At 44.5% G+C, this 20,255-nt stretch overlaps 1 protein-coding gene across 1 annotated transcript in view; it reads left to right on the top strand.

Moving 5' to 3' along the window:
* Positions 1 to 20,255, top strand: part of LOC106501960 (cytosolic carboxypeptidase 6-like) — a 118,033-nt gene that overhangs the window by 40,482 nt on the left and 57,296 nt on the right. The gene's annotated exons all lie outside the window — the stretch shown is intronic.

Raw genomic sequence — 20,255 nt, 5'->3', positions numbered from 1 at the left:
CTACACATGGACATCACCAGATGGTCAACACTGAAATCAGATTGATTATATTCTCTGCAGCCAAAGATGGAGAAGCTCTGTACAGTCAACAAAAACAAGACCAGGAGCTGACTGTGGCTCAGATCATGAACTCCTTGTTACCAAATTCAGACTGAAATTGAAGAAAACAGGGAAAACCGCTAGACCAATCAGGTATGACCTCAATCAAATCCCTTATGATTATACAGTGGAAGTGAGAAATAGATTTAAGGGCCTAGATCTGATAGATAGAGTGCCTGATAAACTATGGAATGAGATTCGTGACATTGTACAGGAGACAGGGATCAAGACCACCCCCATGGAAAAGAAATGCAAAAAAGAAAAGTGGCTGTCTGGGGAGGCCTTACAAATAGCTGTGAAAATAAGGTGAAGGTGAAGGTGAAGTCGCTCAGTCGTGTCCAACTCTTTGCGACCCTGTGGACTGTAACCTACTAGGCTTCTCTGTCCATGGGATTCTCCAGGAAAGAATACTGGAGTGGATTGCCATTTCCTTCTCCAGGGGATCTTCCCAACCCAGAGATCGAACCCAGGTCTCCCACATTGGAGGCAGACGCTTTAACCTCTGAGCCACCAGGGAAACCCAGCTGTGAAAAGAAGAGAAGCGAAAAGCCAAGGAGAAAAGGAAACATATAAGCATCTGAATGCAGAGTTTCAAAGAATAGCAAGGAGAGATAAGAAAGCCTTCTTCAGCGATCAATGCAAAGAAATAGAGGAAAACAACAGAATGGGAAAGACTAAAGATCTCTTCAAGAAAATTAGAGATACCAAGGGAACATTTCATGCAAAGATGGGCTCAATAAAGGACAGAAATGGTATGGACCTAACAGAAGAAGAAGATATTAAGAAGAGGTGGCAAGAATACACAGAAGAACTGTACAAAAAGGATCTTCATGACCAAGATAATCACGATGGTGTGATCACTCACCTAGAGCCAGACATCCTGGAATGTGAAGTCAAGTGGGCCTTAGAAAGCATCACTACAAACAAAGCTAGTGGAGGTGATAGAATTCCAGTTGAGCTATTTCAAATCCTGAAAGAGGATACTGTGAAAGTGCTGCCCTCAATATGCCAGCAAATTTGGAAAACTCAGCAGTGGCCACAGGACTGGAAAAGGTCAGTTTTCATTCCAATTCCAAAGAAAGGAAATGCCAAAGAATGCTAAAACTACTGCACAATTGCATTCATCTCACATGCTAGTAATGCTCAAAATTCTCCAAGCCAGGCTTCAGCAATATGTGATCCGTGAACTCCCTGATGTTCAAGCTGGTTTTAGTAAAGGCAGAGGAACCAGAGATCAAACGGCCAACATCTGCTGGATCATGGAAAAAGCAAGAGAGTTCCAGAAAAACATCTATTTCTGCTTTATTGACTATGCCAAAGCCTTTGATTGTGTGGATCACAATAAACTATGGGAAATTCTGAAAGAGATGGGAATCCCAGACCACCTGACCTGCCTCTTGAGAAATCTATATGCAGGTCAGGAAGCAACAGTTAGAACTGGACATGGAACAACAAAAGGAATACATCAAGGCTGTATATTGTCACCCTGCTTATTTAGCTTCTATGCAGAGTACATCATGAGAAATGCTGGACTGGAAGAAACACAAGCTGGAATCAAGATTGCCAGGAGAAATATCAATCACCTCAGATATGCAGATGACACCACTCTTATGGCAGAAAGTAAAGAGGAACTAAAGAGCCTCTTGATGAAAGTGAAAGAGGAGAGTGAAAACGTTGGCTTAAAGCTCAACATTCAGAAAAAGAAGATCATGGCATCCGGTCCCATCACTTCATGGCAAATAGATGGGGAAACAGTGGAAACAGTGTCAGACTGTATTTTCTGGGGCTCCAAAATCACTGCAGATGGTGTCTGCAGCCATGAAATTAAAAGACGCTTACTCCTTGGAAGAAAAGTTATTACCAACCTAGATAGCATATTCAAAAGCAGAGACATTACTTTGCCGACTAAGGTCCATCTAGTCAAAGCTACGGTTTTTCCAGTGGTCATGTATGGATGTGAGAGTTGGACTGTGAAGAAGGCTGAGCGCTGAAGAATTGATGCTTTTGAACTGTGGTGTTGGAGAAGACTCTTGAGAGTCCCTTGGACTGCAAGGAGACCCAAACAGTCCATTCTAAAGGAGATCAACCCAGGGATTTCTTTGGAAGGAATGATGCTAAAGCTGAAACTCCAGTACTTTGGCCACCTCATGCCAAGAGTTGACTCATTGGAGAAGACTTTGATGCTGGGAGGGATTGGGGGCAGGAAAAGAAGGGAACGACAGAGGATGAGATGGCTGGATGGCATCACTGACTCTATGGACGTGAGTCTGAGTGAACTCCGGGAGTTGGTGATGGACAGGGAGGCCTGGCGTGCTGCGATTCATGGGGTCACAAAGAGTCGGACACAACTGAGTGACTGAAATGAATTGAACTGAACTGAGTTAAATTCACCCATTCCAGTCCATTTCAGTTCACTGATTCCTAAAATGTCAATTTCACTCTTGCCATCTCCTGTTTGACCACTTCCAATTTGCCTTGATTCATGGATGTAACATTCCAGATTCCTATGCAATATTGCTATTTATAGCATCAGACTTTACTCCCATCACCAGTCACATCCACAACTGGGTGTTGTTTTTGCTTTGACTCTGTCTCTTCATTCTTTCTGGAATTGTTTCTCCACTCTTCTCCAGTAGCATATTGGCCATCTACCAACCTGGGAAGTTCATCTTTCAGTGTCGTATCTTTTTGCCTTTTCATACTGTTCATGGGGTTTTCTAGGCAAGAATACTGAAGTGATTTTCCATTCCCTTCTCCAACGGACCAAGTTTTGTCAGAACTCTCCACCATGACCCATCCATCTTGGGTTGCCCTACATGGCATGGCTCATTGTTTCATTGAGTTCAACAAGGTTCTGGTCCATGTGATCAGATTAATTAGTTTCCTGTGATTGTGGTTTTCAGTCTGTCTGCCCTCTGATGGAGAAGGATCAGAGGCTTATGGAAGCTTCCTGATGGAAGAGACTAACTGAGGGGGAAACTGGGTCTTGTTCTGATGAGTGGGACCATGCTCAGTAAATCTTTGATCCAATTTTCTATTAATGGGTGGGGCTCTGTTTCCTCCCTGTTGTTTGACCTGAGGCCAAACTATGGTGGAGGTAATGAAGATAATGGGGACCTCCTTCAAAAGGTCCCACATAGGCTGCACTCAGTGCCTCTGACCCTACAGGAGGCCACCACTGACCCACACCTCTGCCAGAGACTCCTGGACACTCGCAGGCAAGTCTGAGTCAGACTTGTGGGGTCTTATGGGGTCACTGCTCCTTTCTCCTAGGTCCTGGTGTGCACAAAGTTTTGTTTGTACCCTCCAAGAGTCTATTTCCCCAGTCCTGTGTAAGTTCTGGCAGCTCTATGGTGGGGTTAATGGAGGTCTTATGCCATAACCAGGTCTACTGAACCCAGAGCTCCTGCCCCTGCAGCAGCCCGCTGCTGACTCGTACCCCCACAGAAGACACTCAAACACAATTCTGTCTCAGTCTCTGTGGAGTCTCTGGGTCCTGGTGCGCACAAGATTTGTTTGAGCACTCCGAGCATCTCTGGTGGGTATGGGGTTTGATTCTCAATGCAATTTCACCCCTCCTACCATCTTGCTGGGACTTCTCCTTTGCCCTTGGATGTGGGGTATCATTTTTGGTGGGATCGAACTTTCTCCTGTCGACAGTTATTCAGCAGCGAGTTGCAATTTTGGAGTTCTCACAGGAGAAGATGAGCTCATGTCCTTCTACTCTGCCATCTTAGTATTATTAAATCATGGCACGTTTGCATGATCCCTAATCCCAGCATGGGTCCTGGGCAGATGCTGTCAGATTTACTGCAGAGATGAAGAAGCTAGGGCTAACCCAGTCAGTGATGGGAGAGCAAACAGGATTTTTTTATTTGTAAAATAACTTTGTATATTTATTTATTGGGGCTATGCTGAGTCTTCATTTCTGCAAGGGCTTTTCTCTAATTGTGGCGAGTGGGGGCTACTTTGTGGTTACAGTGCACAGACTCCTTATTGTGGCAGCTCCTTTCGTTGCAGAGCAGGGACTCTAGGGCATGCAGGCTTCAGCGGTTGTGGTTCCTGGTCTCTGGAACACAGGCTTAACAGTTGTGGTGCACAGACTTAGTAGCTGTGCCACATGTGGGATCTTCCCAAACCAGGGGTCGAACCTGCATCTCCTGGCATTGGCAGGCAGATTCTTTACCACTGAGCTGCCAGAGAAGCCTGACAAACAGGATTTAAATCCAGGCCTCTCTTATTTCAAAGTTTGGGTTTTTCTACTCTATTGGCTCCTGTAATGAAGAAGAAAGTGATCTAGGAGGACAGAAAATAAACCCATCCTGGGAGGGTGGTCAGGAAAGTCTTTGGGAAGACTCAGTGCTGTACTGAGTCTCAGAGGATAAGTAGAGTTGGCCAGGCATCCACAAGCAGGGGGAGGAGAGTGTGGGGGATGGGGAAGATCACCTGATAAACATGAAGTATGACAACGGCGTGACTTTCTTGGAAATTCAAGAGGGTCCTAGAAGTGACTGATGCTATAGAAATGTGATAAGATACAACAAGGCCCCAGAAATAGGTAGGGCCAGATCATGACAGCTTTCACAACAGAGCATTATCCTCAGGTCCTTGGGGAAGCAATGGAGGTTTATTAAATGGAGGAGTGACATGGTTGAATTCGTGCTTGGAATAGTTATCTCCAGCCATGTGTAGAGGATGAGTTGAAGGAGGGAAGATAGGAGGGTCAGCATCTATCCATCCATCTCCATTTGTCTCCATCATTTATCCGTGTCTTGGTCTCCTGTCTTCTCTCTGCTTGTATCTGTCTAGTTATCAGTCTCTACCTCTCTCTGACCTGTATTATTCATCTGGTCCCTCAGCCTCTCTATATAACTCTGTACAAGACACATCACCACTCTGACAAGGGTCCCTCATCAATAAAATGAGGATCATAATGCCAGCCTGAAAAGGTTAGATGAGGAATTAAGTGTGATACTGCATGGGAGGTCTTTTTACATATTACAAAGTACCATACAAATGTGAAGGATTATTGTTATCTAGCTACTGTTCTTCCAGGTATTATGTTTTGTGGGGTTTTAAAATTTATTTATTTTTAATTAGAGGATAATTGCTTTACAATATTGTGTTAGTTTCTGCCATACATCAACATGAATCAGCCATATACACATGGCCCTCTTGAACCTCCCTCCCATCTCCTACCCCATCCCACCCCTCTAGAGTGTCACAGAGCACCTGGTTTGAGCTCCTTGCTTCATACAGCAAATCCCCACTGGTTATCTATTTTAACATATGGTAATGGGCTTTCTTAATTTGTCCCACCCTCTCCCTCCCCCACTGTGTCCACAAGTCTGTTCTCTGTGTCTGCATCTCCACTGCTGCCCTGCAAATAGGTTCATCAGTACTATTTTTCTAGATTCCATATATATGCATTAATATATGATTTTTGTTTTTCTTTTTCTGACCTACTTTACTCCGTATAATTATTTTTTGTTTTTGTTTTTTAGCAAGCATTCATTGAGCATACAGGCTAGGTATCTTGCTATTTATCTAGTAATACAGTGAGTTTACAATGAATCAAAAACAATATCAGCCTTCTGGGGGACGAAAGCAGAAGTATACAGAAAACGAGATCAGAAGCCTCTGTCATATTTTCCTAATTTGCTGTCTGTCTGTCTCTTTGCCTACCTGTTTATCCACCCATCTCTCTCTCTCTGACTCTGGTTGTGCTTACATCTGAGGCAGAACCATCCAAGTCACCTTGGCCCTTACTTGCCCTCTCATATGCAGACCACCTTTCAACGTGCAATTTTTGAGAACCATGCTCTTAAAATAAGAGAGAAAAATGAAAAGACCTGTATTAGATGATTTCCTTCCTCACAGCTTTAGAACTCTCTCTACTCCTTCCCGTTCATGTGTCTCAGGCACTTTCCTGAAGATGCGAGGTGATCCCACATATCTGACCCTACCATACTTTATAAATCAAAAAAGCTAGGTTGGAAGCCCTGAGAGACTGGTTTTATATAATTATAGTCCCTCTGCGACTAACCAAGGACTACCAGATAGTCCCGAGGCAGTTCCAAACATCCACATCTTTAACAAAGACCATAAAAGAGCTCATGGTGACTTTGTCCTGTAAGCCCTTTGTCTCTGAAATGTCCATTAAGAACCAGCTTCGTACAATGGAGCAAGTCCCATTCTACTACTTATAAGCTCTGTGACTTCAATCAAGTTACTCAACCACTCTCGTCCTCGATGGCAGAATCAACAAGAGGAAGATAATACTTCCTGTTAGGGTTATTGTAAGGATTTAATAATTTAATGCCCAGTGTGAAATGTTTAACACAAGGCCTGACTCTGTGTGGTCAGTGCACTGACCCAGAGCTGGGACTCAGATTCGTTTTTCCTTTAGTAATGAAGCACGCTGTCACTAACCTTGACATCCTGTTTCTGTGGTTTTGTATGTGGGTACGTGCTTCTGTGTCTGAAAGCAGATGTGTCCTTGTGCAGTTGAAGTTATATATGGCTGTTTTAAATTTCAGTGCACAACTTACGCCTGCTAAGTACCAGAATAGCGCTGCTCAGAGGAACTTTCTGTGATAGTAGTGTTCTTTTGCACTGACCGTTTAACAATAGCTACCAGCCACACATGACTTTTGAGCACTTGCAAATGTGGCTAGTGCAACTGAGGAACTAAATTTTTTAAAACTAATTTCAATTAATTTAAACGTAAATAGTTACAAGTGACTATTATATGAGACGATGCAACCCTAGACTATGCCCGTGTTTCTAATGACACCTGAGATAATGATTATGGGATAAAAAAAAAAAATCCCCCGAACACCTGCTATGTTTTAGGCACTTGGACATTCACTAGCTCATTAAACCCATGCCAGCCCTGTGAGAGGACTGACCTTATTGCCACTTTCTATTTGCTGACAAGGAGATTGAGACAGAGAAACAGAGGGACTCCTTCAGGGTCACACAGCCAGTTCAGGGTCTGAGCCTAGAGCTCCAATTCCAAAGCCCTTCTCTCTTCGTGACCTGTGCTCACCCTGCCTTTTAGAAGTGTTTCCTGTCTGCCAAAGCAGCGACTCCCTCAGGGAGAACTCAGGGGGTGGTGCCTGGGAGCAGTGAAGCCCTTTCAGTGCCAGTGAGACCCACCTGATCCGGCCCTTCAACGACCTCTCTGACCTCCTCTCCCATGACCCTCTGCCTCCCTCACTCTGCTCTACATACCAGCTTCCTTGCTTTTCAATGATCTCTTAAGAGATGCTCTCACCTGGAGGGTCTTCCTACAGGTACTTCCTCACCTGGCTCCAGTCTGATCACTCCAGCTGCAGGATGGAGAGTGAATTTGGGTGGTGAGGGAGAGAAGGAGGTATTTTGAGTAGAATTACAGAGGTCAGCTGGGTGGCTCCTGCAGTAGTGCAGAACCACAACATCCAATGTCAAAAACCAAGCCATAGCCTTACCCAGAGCCTCACAGACTGCTAAGTGTCAGAGCTGGAATGACCTTTGAGAACATCTGGTGTAAGCCCTTCTTTGAAGAATGATGAAACAGAGGCCTGGAGACAAGAAGGCGATTTTCCCAAGGCTGGCTGAGTTGGTGTAAGAGCTCCCATCTCCTGATATGATCTTTGGCTGCTATGATCTTTTTCCTGCATCACAAGGCCATCATGAAAGCAGAGGTTTTACTACAACCAACTTACTTTTTTTTAACCTCCAATCCAATCTTTCTTTCATTTTTAGAGACAACCCCTATTTTCTTAAAGGCCACTGACCCACCTAAAAGGTAGGAATTCAGTTCTCCCTAAACAAATCAAGTTTTAACAAAGAATGAACAAATCTTTCCCCAGAAGTCTGAGCATGTCCTCTAGAGAACACAGGAATTCATAGACAATGACTTGGAAGAAAATAGAAAATTTTTATTCTGTTTTTTTAGAAATGAAGGGGAAAAAGCCCACAAAAGCCCAAACATAACTTTTCCGATGCCTGATAATGTTCTTCTCTCATCTCTCATTTCCCCACAACTATTTTGTCTTAAGGCTCTGGGAGCCTGTGTGAAGCTGCTGTGTGATTTTTATCTCTATGATTAAAGTGTTGCACTTTATTGAGTTCTTTACATCAGCAGCAAAATCTGCAATGCAGGATTTTACATAACACCTCATTTTCTTCTCGCACCATTACTGTTATTAACCTGGTGGCAATAAACAGAAAATACAGCTTCGCATATGATGTACTCTTCATTTTTGTTCCAATAGCAAGAAGGAAAAAAAAGCAGAGCAGGGAAGAATTTTTTTCCTGCCATGTCCCTTTGATGTCTGCCTTTCTCTCTCCCTGTTCCTTGCCAGCATTTCCATCAGCAGGTTGAGGATGGAGATCATCTCTGCTCAGGGATGTTTCCTTCTCCATCTGAACTCATCCGTTTATTCAATCAACAAGGATTTCCTCAGCACTTCCTATGTGCCAGTCATTGTGCTAGGTGTTGGAGATACCAAAATTTCAGGTCCTGCCAGTGCTGGTTCCAGTGGAGGCAATGGACACACATTGCAATAATAATGAAGCAGGGAGATACGTATAACAAAAACAGAAGGCTGAGTGAAAACATAAGCGAAAGAGGGCATGGTGCACCATACTCAGGTGGGCTAAGGAAACTTCTACAGAGGTAGTGATGCTTGACTTGGGCCCTAGAGAATGTCTAGGTAAAGCAAGGCTTTCTTGGCCAAGGGAATGGCACAACTGAAGCCTTGGAAGTCACACAGCATGGTCTGAAACTGTCAACGCGGCATGATGAAACCATCAGATGCCTGTTAGCAGACGGTAGGAAATGAGGTTGGAAATGGAGGCAGGCCACTGAGGATCTAATACTCTAATACATGCATAAAAACCTTCCATGACTCCCCTACTACCAGTCCAAAATTAGAGGATCAAGGCAGAATGGCCTAGGGGGAAGAACTTGTACTCTGAATAGAAGATCTAGGTTTTGCCCTTGGCTCTGCTACTTACTAGCTGTGTAAGATGTTAAAAATGGTTACAGTAAGAATAAAATAATGACTGTGAACAAGTTTTGGAACACATGTATACCTGTGGCAGATACATGTTGATGTATGGCAAAACCAACACAATATTGTAAAGTAATTAACCTCCAATTAAAATAAATAAATTTATATTTTTTAAAAAAAGGAAAAGGGATGGGGGAGCTGAATTCCAGACAATTCCAAGAGTCAGAGAAGTCACAAACTCATTCTATGTGGTTTTTTAAAAATATTTTTATTGGAGTATAGTTGATAACTAACTTCAGTTAGTGCGATTATCTCTAGATCCAGCCATGTTGCTGCAAGGGGCATGATTCCACTCTCTTTGTGGCTGAGTAATATTCCATGTGTATTGGACATCTTCTTTATCCATTCATCTGTCGGTGGACATTTAGGTTGCTTCCGTATCTTGGCTATTGATGAAGGTTTTGATATGGATGTGGATGAAACCTGAAATGTCTTGGGACTTCCCTAAAAACCAAGAGATAAAGCCTAACTCATCCCTACACCTCCTCATCCAACCCTTGCTCACCTCTCACAACGGCTCCCTCACTCCCATCTGTTTCCTGGATGAGTGATGCGTCCACAACAATTAATCTTTTCTCTTTGGAGAGAGAGTCTGTAACAAAGTAATGGATTGAGAAAACCCTTGTCCTCATCCCATTTGCATTCCAGTAGGGAACCCTGGCACACTGCAGCCCATGGGGCCACAAAGAATCAGACATGACTGAGCAACTGATGAACAACAAGGGAGCCCAGGTGTTTGAGTGGTTTATGATTTTTTAAATCATATTCTCATTCTATATCCTTTCAAAAATGTGCAATAGTACATATGTTTAACTACATTAATAAAGAGCTCTATTTTTATAGGAAACAAATGATTGCTTAGGAAACATGTTTCTTCTCTCTAATAGCCATTTTTGGGAAAAACAACTGGTTTGTATCAAAATGTCATAACCTAAGACCACAGACCATGTGATAGCATCTTATTCTAACTGGGGACAAGTACCTAGGGGGCAAACATCCAACTCAAGCTTGTAAAATGATACCACCCCCAAGTCTTAGGGAATTGCCCCACCATTCACCCAGCTGCCCAAGCCAGAAGCCTGGGAATCAGACCTATTTTGATCCCATACTGAGCACTGGCAATCTTACTTATACCTTATAATGTGCCTCATATCTGTACCCACATTTTCGTCCTTACCCCCCTACTTTAATTCACAATCTTATCTTTTTTTAGTTAGTCTTCACTTGGACTATGACAAAAACATTCTAACCATTCTATGCCTTTGAGCCTCTAACCTCCAATTCTCCCTCACCACAGCCTCTAGAACAGTCTTTTCATAAGGCACACGTAATTGTGTTGTACTTCCACAAAATACTTCTCTAGCTCTCTATTTTCTATTTTGCGGGACAAGTCCCAATGCCTTAGTGGCTTGCAAGGCCTGCCATGAGTGGGTCCTTGAAAGCTTCTCCAGTTCCTCTCCTCACCCCACCATCCCTCCACCTCGTACCCTTCGATGGTACTAAACACCTTATAGTTCCCAAAACAGACTGGGTGGGTTTTGCTCTCAGGCTTTTGGCTCACTCTCCTCCCTCTGTCTAGGATGCCATTCTCTCCTAGGAGCTAGCAGCCCCTCGCCATCTCACCTACTCAGTGAGAACTTTCTGGCCTTCCAGCACCTTGCTCAGCAGCTCCTCTCCCACAGTCTTCCCTGACCACCCAGTGAGTCCAAGGTTCCCTCAGCTGTGACTTCACCCCATGTTCACACACCTCCCAGAGCACCTGGAAGGCTCATGAGCACTTAGTCGTCTCTTTGTCTTCCCCCACCATACCATGACGAGAGAGAGAATGGTGGGGAAGGGGAACAGGAGGAGAGAGGAGTGAAGAGAGAAGAGAGAAGGGCAGGAAGGGAGAGGAGGGGAGGGGAGGGGAGAGCCAAGGAACAGACTGGAACCCCTGCCTACACCTTCTCCTCCCTGCCCTTTCCCCCTGCTGCCTATACTGAATACAGCAGGCAGGGACCATCTTGTTGTTCTCTGTGACAAAGTGCATAATTTCAGCATGAATGCTGGCATCTTGGAATACTTTTTTGCAAATCAGTGACATCTTCTCTGCTGAATAGGAAGACCACATTAGCGTGGGGACAGGGCTGCATTACTGTCCTGCAGTGTTTGTCTCCCTGCAGGGTCATGCCGAAGATGAGGACCATGAACTCAAGTCTTAAAGGAGATCATGTGAGAAAGGCTAGCAGAATCTGTCCTTAGAGGTCACAGAAAGAAAAAAAAAATTAAACTGTGCAAGGCAGGAAAATGAGATGATTAAAATAGGGCATAACGGACCCTGCGTGTGTGCATGTTCAGTTGTGTCCAACTCTTTGTGACCCCATGGACTGTAGCCCTCCAGGCTCTTCTTGTCCATGGAACTTTCCAGGCAAGAACACTGGAGTGGGTTGCCCAGAAAAGTCACCAAATCTGCTTTCTGAGTGGAGCAGAGGAGGGGGTCTTCTCCAGAGTCACAGACCATGAGACTAGAAGAGCCAAGATGAACTTGCTGGGAAGGAAAGAACTACCATTTCCTGAGGACCTGCCACAGCCCCAGCTCAGCAGTTAGCCCTGCATTTATTACCTCTCTGGATCAGCTAACAAACTCCTCTAGGAGACATCTCCAAGCATTCAGACCACACATATTTATTGAGCTCTTAACATGTTCCTGGGGGTGCCCTAGTTTCATCAGCTTTTGATTTATAATGAAGCAACATTAACTTTTAATTATGAAATTAAAATGTCCCTCAGCTCTCCCAGCCTTAAATATTATATCTCAGTGCTTTTCTCCGTTTGTCTCATCTTCCTGCTCAGACTGCAGCTTTCCACAGGAAGGCCTGACTGTTCCACTTGCATCTGTGTCCATTCTAGATGCAGGAATAACACTTGGGTGACCACCAAGGGTGAGAATCAAACAGAGGCTCTGGAGGCTATGTGATGTAAATTAGAGTCCCAGTGCAGCCTTTAACCTGCCATGAGATCTTCACAGGTCGGTCTCTGAACATCTTCTGAGAAACAAAGATCACTATTCCATTTACTTCAGTGAGTCCTTGAGAGAATCAAATGAGCTAATTGGTGTGAGAATAGTTTTTATGTGCTAGATAACAAGCATTGTCAATAGATGTTCTGTTGAACAAGGAAGCAGTTTATAGAGTATCTGATGAACTATGGACTGAGGCTCGTGACATTGTACAGGAGACAGGGATCAAGACCATCCCCATGGAAAAGAAATGCAAAAAAGCAAAATGGCTGTCTGGGGAGGACTTACAAATAGCTGTGAAAAGAAGAGAAGAGAAAAGCCAAGGAGAAAAGGAAAGATATAAGCATCTGAATGCAGAGTTTCAAAGAATAGCAAGAAGAGATAAGAAAGCCTTCCTCAGCAATCAATGCAAAGAAATACAGGCAAACAACAGAATGCGAAAGACTAGAGATCTCTTCAAGAAAATTAGAGATAGCAAAGGAACATTTCATGCAAAGATGGGCTCAATAAAGGACAGAAATGGTATGGACCTAACAGAGGCAGAAGATATTAAGAAGAGGTGGCATGAATACACAGAAGAACTGTACAAAAAAGATCTTCACGACCCAGATAATCACGATGGTGTGATCACTCACCTAGAGCCAGACATCCTGGAATGTGAAGTCAGGTGGCCCTTAGAAAGCATCACTATGAACAAAGCTAGTGGAGGTGATGGAATTACAATTGAGCTATTTCAAATCCTGAAAGAGGATGCTATGAAAGTGCTGCACTCAATATGCCAGTAAATTTGGAAAACTCAGCAGTGGCCACAGGACTGGAAAAGGTCAGTGTTCATTCCAATCCCAAAGAAAGGCAATGCCAAAGAATGATCAAACTACTGCACAATTGCACTCATCTCACACACTAGTAAAGTAATGCTCAAAATTCTCCAAGCCAGGCTTCAGCAATATGTGAACTGTGAACTTCCAGATGTTCAAGCTGGTTTTAGAAAAGGCAGAGGAACCAGAGATCAAATTGCCAACATCCGCTGGATCATGGAAAAAGCAAGAGAGTTCCAGAAAAACATCTATTTCTGCTTTATTGACTATGCCAAAGCCTTTGACTGTGTGGATCACAATAAACTGTGGAAAATTCTGAAAGAGATGGGAATACCAGACCATCTGACCTGCCTCTTGAAAAACCTTTATGCAAGTCAGGAAGCAACAGTTAGAACTGGACATGGAGCAACAGACTGGTTCCAAATAGGAAAAGGAGTATATCAAGGCTGTATATTGTCACCCTGCTTATTTAACTTCTATGCCAAGTACATCATGAGAAACGCTAGGCTGGAAGAGGCACAAGCTGGAATCAAGTTTCCCGGGAGAAACATCAATAACCTCAGATATGCAGATGACACCACTCTTATTGCAGAAGATGAAGAGGAACAAAAAAGCCTCTTGATGAAAATGAAAGAGGAAATTGAAAAGTTGCCTTAAAGCTCAACATTCAGAAAATGAAGATCATGACATCTGGTCCCATCATTTCATGGCAAGTAGATGGGGAAACAGTGGAAACAGTGTCAGACTTCATTCTGGGGGGCTCCATAATCACTGCAGATGGTGACTGCAGCCATGAAATTTAAAGACACTTATTCCTTGGAAGGAAAGTTATGACCAACCTAGATAGCATATTCAAAAGCAGAGACATTACTTTGCCAACAAAGGTCCGTCTAGTCAAGGCTATGGTTTTTCCAGTAGTTATGTATAGATGTGAGAGTTGGACTGTGAAGAAAGCTGAGCACCAAAGAATTGGTGCTTTTGAACTGTGGTGTTGGAGAAGACTCTTGAGAGTCCCTTGGGCTGCAAGGAGATCCAACCAGTCCATTCTAAAGGAGATCAGTCCTGGGTGTTCATTGGAAGGACTGATGCTAAAGCTGAAACTCCAGTACTCTGGCCACCTCATGCGAAGAGTTGACTCATTGGAAAAGACTCTGATGCTGGGAGGGATTGGGGGCAGGAGGAGAAGGGGACGACAGAGTATGATATGGCTGGATGGCATCACCGACTCGATGGACATGAGTTTGAGTGAACTCCGGGGGTTGGTGATGGACAGGGTAGGCCTGGAGTGCTGCGATTCATGGGGTCGCAAAGAGTGGGACATGACTGAGTGACTGAACTGAACTGAACTGAACTGAACTGTATGTTTAAAAGTTAATGATTCACCTGAAGTTTTTCTCCTTGATAAATTGGATGGCAGTTACTGATTGTCTTGTTATGGGTCTGGATGTTTTATGACCCTGCAGGCCAGGCAGGCATTCCTCTGAATGCCTAGAAACTGGAGCAACAAGTATAGCTTTAGGTTAATGGAGCAAAACACTAATGTGGGGGAGTGAGTTGAAATTAGAAAAACAGAACCAAGGCCCCAACCCTACATGTACTGCCTAACAATTTCTACCTCTTTGAAAGACAAATTGGAAGTGGACAAAATATTTTTATTCCTTACCTTGCTGCTACAGATGCTTTCCCCCCATACATAAGCTTTACTCTCACCAATTTCCTTTGTCCTGAAGTTTATTCTGCTGAGGCCGAAGAAGCTGGGCATTCAGAGTGGCTTAGAGATGAGAGCTTAGTCCTAGACACTTTTAGTCATGTCGACTAAAAATATAGTCACAATCTGAAAGTAGAGTTATTTTATTCGGTGGGAATGTTTAGGACTCAGAGCATGGGGAGAGAAAACTGCTCCAAGGAGGCAGGAGGCTATAAACAAGTTTGCAACAAAAGGAGCAGACAGTCTGAACATCAAAGATCAGGTATCAAGTTAAGGAAAGTCAGCATTCTGTGTATGGGAAGACGCAAGCTTCTGGGCTCACTGAATTCATCCCTTTTGTGTGCACCTCAGCTGTCTGGGGCCAATCCTGTTTCCTTCTTCACTTTGCTTCTTGCATTCCCCCAGCTCCTCAGCAATCACCGTGGGGGGCGGCAGCATCTGCTGGATCGCAGTTTTGGGAGCCCTCATTCACATTTGGATGCCAGAAATTGCTGATGGCTGTGACATTTCTTGTTTATTAATATGGCAGGAGATATTTTCATTTCACAGTCAGAAAGACAAAGATTTGAATTTCAGTTCTGCCCCCTGTGAGCTCCTTGCCTCGGTGTGATAACAGTGTTTACCACATAAGGTTGTTATTACAAGACCCTACACAGAAGACGATGGCAACCCACTCCAGTGTTCTTGCCTGGAGAATCCCAGGGACGGGGGAGCCTGGTGGGCTGCCGTCTATGGGGTCGCACAGAGTCGGACACGACTGACGCGACTTAGCAGCAGCAGCACACACAGGAAGCACTTAATACGTGTTGCTAGCTTCCAATGCTGGGGTCATGGTTAACAGCACAGGCGGCAGAAACAGACTGGTTTCTACCAGTTACCACTGTGTGGTCTAGCGGTTCCCTTGCAAGCTGCTTAAGCTCTCTTAGTTTCCTTACTTGTAAATGATCTTTCCATCAGATACAGTTGTGGGAGAGTTCCGGAGTGTCTGGCATGTAATAAGTACCATCTCTCTTTTTTGTTGTTGTTCTTGCGGGGAGGGGTGCTGCATTCGGTCTTAGTTGAGGCACTTGGGATCTTCATCGAGGTGAGCTGGCTCTGTAGTTGCAGCACGTGGACTTAGTTGCCTCATGGCATGTGGGAACTTGGTTTCCTGAACAGGGATCAGACCCGTATACCCTGCATTGGAAGGTGGATTCCTAACCACGGGACTGCCAGAAAAGTCTCCCGTCTTTTTATTATTATCCTCCCTCCATAGCTCCCCTGGCTAGAATCTAGGCCCCAAACTCCTATCACTACATCCTTCCCGACCCCTTTCTCTGAGTCCAGGATACCTGGTTCCTTCATTCACTTACTGATTTTTGTCACTCAGCAAATGCCCCCTGAGGACTTACTAAGAGCTAGATCCTGTAAGACACCCTGAAGGTACAGAGGTGAGCCAGGGATAGCCCCAGCCTTCATAGACCACTCCCTCCTTCTTAAATCCTTTCTCTTTTTCTCCCCCTTTTTTCTCTTGGTTTTCATGAAACCACATTGTCCTTGTCTCCCCCTCCTTCTCTGGTCACTTCCCAGTCTCCCTCCTTAGCTTCTTCCTTTACCCAAACTCTCAGTCTTAGTGGGTCCTAGGCTCAGTCTTGGGATCTCTTCTGGATCCACACTTTCTCCCAGTGATATTAAGTAGCATCACCAAGCTAATGATGCCCACCTTTAAAGCTCTAGTCCAGTCCCCTCCCCGAGGCTCCATTTTCATGTATTTAACTGCCTATTGGTATCTGATAGTCCTTTCTTTTTTTTTAATATATTATTTTTTTTTAACTTTACAATATTGTATTGGTTTTGCCACACATCAACATGAATCCGCCACGGGTGTACACATGTTCCCAATCCAGAACCCCCCTCCCACCCACCCCCACACCATCCCTCCGGGTCATCCCAGTGCAGAACTCCTGATTTCCTTACCACTCTCCCAGCTGGTCTGCATCCCAGTTTCCTCCATCTCTCTGCAGCACCGCTATCTGCTCAGTTGCTCAAGTCACAAACCCTTGATCCATCTTTGATTCTTCGTGCACATAAACCATGTACAGGTCCTATGGAGCTGTATTCAAAATACTTATCAAATATGCCTGTCTCTTTTCATCTCTATGTCATCACTCCGATTCAAGCTAGTGTGATCTCTTAGATCACTTGATCCGCTGCCAACTGTGCACCACTAAAATCCATTAACAACACAATGAGCAAGGCGATCCTTTCACAGCATTCCCCTACTGAGATGGCCTCCGCTGGACACGGGGTATACTCCAAACTCTGACTCTGGCCTTCAAGGCCCTGTGTGAGCTGGACCCTTTAAGCTTCTCCAGTCTCACCTCTAGTGTTAACCACAATCCAGCCGCTGGCCTGCCCTCCGGTCTTTGAAAATGTCATACTAGTCCTCATTTTAGGGCTTTTATTTGCCCAGAATTCTCTCATTGGATGGCTTGTTCTTATCATCCTTCAAGGCTGAGCTCAAATATCAGAAGCCCTTCCTGATCACACTATATCAAATAGACCCTGCTCCATTCACTAGCTCATTCACCATCCTGCGGCTTACCTCCTGCATTCCTAGCATGCATTACAATCCACCATCTCCTTGCCTAGTTGCTGTTCCGGGTGTGTCATCCCCACCAGGATGCCAGCTCCTCAAAGGCAGGAACCTCATCTCTCTTATTAACCCCCAAGTCCTGGAGCATAGTAAGTTCATAGTACATATTTGCCAGAATGAATGAATAAGCTGGATGATAAATGCCTTGTGTGCCAAGTCGCTTCTGTGGTGTCTGACTTTGTGACCCCATGGACTTATAACCCATGAAGCTCCTCTGTCCGTGGGATTCTCCAAGCAAGAATACTGGAGTGGGTTGCCATGCCCTTCTCCAGAGGATCTTCCTGACCCAGGGATTCAACTCATATCTCTTAAGTCTCCAGCAGGGTAGGTGGGTTCTTTACCACTACTGCCACCTGGGAATCTTGATAAATGCCTTAATAGAAGGGTATTTTAAAAATCTGTAGGAGTCCAAAGAAGAGAGCTATTTTCCCTGGGAGAGTCAAGCAAGGCTTCATGGACAAGGGCCCATTGGGCCTGTCAGTGAAAGATTAGCAAGAAGTTACCAGGAGGGGAAAGGGAGGGAGAGTAGGCAACCTGCCTGTGGGAATACAGGCACAGAAGCACAAAGAGAAGGACCTGTGTGTGCTGGGGCGGTTTGCAAGGCTAGAGAGTGAGGAGAGGGGCCACAGTCCATCCCCTGGGTGCTCTGGGCTGGCTGCCTAGGTGTCTTGTGTTTCTTTTTGTCTGCATCGATTCATTGCATGCTTTCTTGCAGCAGGAATTTCAGTCTGGCCACACTCCTGGCGAGGAGGGAAGCCTTCAGAGATCCAGGCAGGCTCTGTGTGATAAAAGACATTGTTTTGTCTCTTGGAGTTGTTCAGTTGTTTTTAAGGAAAGATTCTGTATTTTTCTGAAAATTTCTCCTTGCTTCTTTATGACATGCACCCTGACTTCCATAAATATCTACTTTTAACTTCTGAATAGATAAGGAGATATTTTGGTTGATAATAAAAAGAATAGATTTGGGGTTTTTCAGCCTGAGGTCCATGGGTAAACAGCTGCCTTTGCCATGAGAGTTTAGCGGGAGTCATCTGGAAATTCTCTAACCCTCTTTGCTCCCTCATTCCCTACCTATTTGAGAGGCTAAGCCTGATAGGATCATAGTCCCCAGCTCAGAGATGAAGGGGGTTATGTGGGGCTTCCTTCCTGTGATGAGGGCAACTGCCTTGCTGGACTGGAGCTCCTGCAAGCATGGCAGGATGACGGGTGTGGGCTTGTAACCAGAGCCTGGGTTTGAGTCTCTGCCCCTTCCTGTTGCATCACTCTGGACAAGTTACTTAAACTCCCTGAGCTTTGGTTCCCTCCTCTGTACAAAGAGAAGAGTAAGCTGCTGTCCCTCCTCAACTTGCCCTCATCTTTGCCTAAGCATCAGTTTCTTTCTCATCTCCAAATCTAAGATAAATCCCTCCGCCCTTCCTAGATCGGGTTTCCCTTCCTTCATCAGACTGAATATGTGGTAAGCCCTGAAGTGTTGCCCTAAGGTGGAGGAGGCAGCCCCACAGCACAGCACCAGGCTCAGACTCTGGCTTGTGCCAGCCTAGGTGGAGCAGCTCAGAATATAGAATAAAGGAAAAACTCATTTCCTCCCTGGTGTCTAGGAGGAAGCAAACTCCACACTAAATTATGTTCCAAATATGCCCTAAGGTAGTTTTAATTTTATTGGCACTGATTTTAATTTACTCTTTAGGCCCCTGTTGCAGAATGAGCTGTTGGCTGCTGGCAAGGGGACAGCCCTTCATCACTTGGTTTTGATTAAGGTTTGTAAGTTTGGAAGGGAAGAACAAAGATGCTGTCCCCTCATTCTATTCTCAGTCCCCAAATTGTAATTAATGGCCCTGCATTAGCAGCACACCCCCTGCTCTGACATAGCCACACAAAAAAAGCACCTCATTTGACTGCTGGGAAAAAGTTCAGACGCAGCTGTTCATTCATTTAATTCATTCATTCTCCTAGCCATTCATTGATTCATTTCCTATTCATTCTCCCACTAAACCTCTAGTGATAACCCACTATGTACCAGGGCTTGCTCTGGTTCTGTGAATTTAAAAAACCAACAACGTATGGTCCCTTCCCTGAAAGAGTTCACATTCTAATGGGAGATGGAAATAAACAAAGCATGATTATGCCGTGTGGTCAGTGCCAGGAAAGAGAATTGTGAGAGCACACAGGAGGCTATTCACTCATCCCTGAGGGATAAAAATGGCTATTTGAATTTATCTTTTTGTACGAGTCAGGTGAACACTTTTAGATGCTATAATAAGCAGTCCCCAAATCTCAATGGCTTAATATAGTAAAGGTTCATTACAGTCTGATGCAGGTCAAGTGACTTGTCTGGCAGTTTTCCTCCCAGTGTTGACTTGGTGAACTAGCCTTTTTCCCTATTACGATACCATTGATTTTACATGTAGCTTCCCTGCCCAAGAGTGAGAATGTGGGCAATTGCGTATGTGTTTGATGACCAGGCCTGGAAGTGGCACTTATTACCGCTGCCCACATCCCATTTGATCCCAACCAAATACCAAGGGAAACTGAGAGATGTTGTCCAGGGTCCAGAAAAGGATATGGAAATGGTGAGCATCTCCTTAGTTTGCCTTAAGTCTTAAGGTTGTCTCAGGGTTACTCAGATAAAGAGAATTTGTATTTCAGGCAGAGGAGATATTCTTTCTGTGTAAATATGGAGGTGAAAGTCACAAGCCTAGAGATTTTAAGTACTCCAGGCAGCTCTATGGACTGAAGTACAGAGTATCAGACCAGAAGTTGTGAGAGCTGAGAGTAGGCAGGGGGCAAAGGCCAGATCACACAGGGCCTTTTATAATATATGAAGGGGTTTGGAGTCTATCCTCTGAGAGATAGGGAGGAATAGGGCAGTTTCAGTCAAAGAAGTGCCATTATTTGTTTACATCTTAAAAGATTGCTCTGAAGCAGCAAGGAAATC

Source organism: Capra hircus, chromosome 3 (genome assembly GCF_001704415.2).
Source record: "Capra hircus breed San Clemente chromosome 3, ASM170441v1, whole genome shotgun sequence".
Lineage (NCBI taxonomy): Eukaryota > Metazoa > Chordata > Mammalia > Artiodactyla > Bovidae > Capra > Capra hircus.
This window is presented reverse-complemented; position numbering and strand designations above follow the sequence as displayed.